The sequence below is a fragment of the Wasmannia auropunctata genome, unplaced genomic scaffold (assembly GCF_000956235.1).
Source record: "Wasmannia auropunctata unplaced genomic scaffold, wasmannia.A_1.0 LD334503.1, whole genome shotgun sequence".
Classification (NCBI taxonomy): Eukaryota; Metazoa; Arthropoda; class Insecta; order Hymenoptera; family Formicidae; genus Wasmannia; species Wasmannia auropunctata.
The window spans coordinates 3,959-4,405 of NW_012028387.1; positions in this window are offsets into that span (position 1 = coordinate 3,959).

The following is a 447-nucleotide window of genomic DNA, read 5'->3' on the forward strand; positions in this document are numbered from 1 at the left end:
GAATGAATCCTCAGCTGTTGGTGATTCAACATTAGAACACGACCGGCCTTGACAATTCGTGCATGCCAGAGAACAAAACAACCCAACTTTTTTGCAACCACATTTAGCACTGCATCCCTTTTTACAGTTGCAAAAAATTGTGTTTAATAATTTTTCCGGCGCAGGTGGGAGTAAAGTTTGAATTGGTTCTAACGTATTATCGACCAACTTCCAACCCCAATCTGTTGGGTCTAGCTATAGGTAACAAAACATGCATATCGATATTTATCTAAGCAGGTAGTTTTTTTAGGAGCTCCGTACATACAAAGCAGAAAGCGAATTCCGTTGGTGATAACTTCTTGTGGAGTTGGATAAATATCGATATGCATGTTTTGTTAAAAACACCCGGAATAAAAAACAAGTACAATTAGCTTGTCTTCCTCCAAGCTCAGTTGCTGCTCATCAACA